We start from the raw sequence: 404 nt of genomic DNA on the forward strand, positions 1-404 counted from the left end.
TACTGACAGAGCTGTGCTGCAGAAGCAGCTGGATACGTAGAACAAAGTGTGATAGCAGCCAACTCGTCAAGGGCACAGGAATTTTTAATAATGTATGAGAAACTATTTGAATAACTGCTCTTCTTTGCTTAAAGCAGAAACCTATAAGGAATGGAAAATTACTGCTTTGCCTGTCCTTGAAGTGTTACATCAGCTTAAAAAAGATATAAAACAAGGGCTCTCCCTGCTTGCTTTTGAATCAGCTTTCACTTCTCTGCACAGATGGGTGATGGCTTTTTCCCATATTGCAATATGAATAAAGACCTTACTGAGTGAATGAGAATACCTCTCCTTGCTCTTCTTCGAAAAATTCCATGACACCCATACAGTACAGGAATTATTGAAAGAAAAACATACTGCAGTGA

This window comes from Lepisosteus platostomus, chromosome 2, assembly GCF_059453375.1.
Source record: "Lepisosteus platostomus isolate fLepPlt1 chromosome 2, fLepPlt1.hap1, whole genome shotgun sequence".
NCBI classification, from domain to species: Eukaryota; Metazoa; Chordata; class Actinopteri; order Semionotiformes; family Lepisosteidae; genus Lepisosteus; species Lepisosteus platostomus.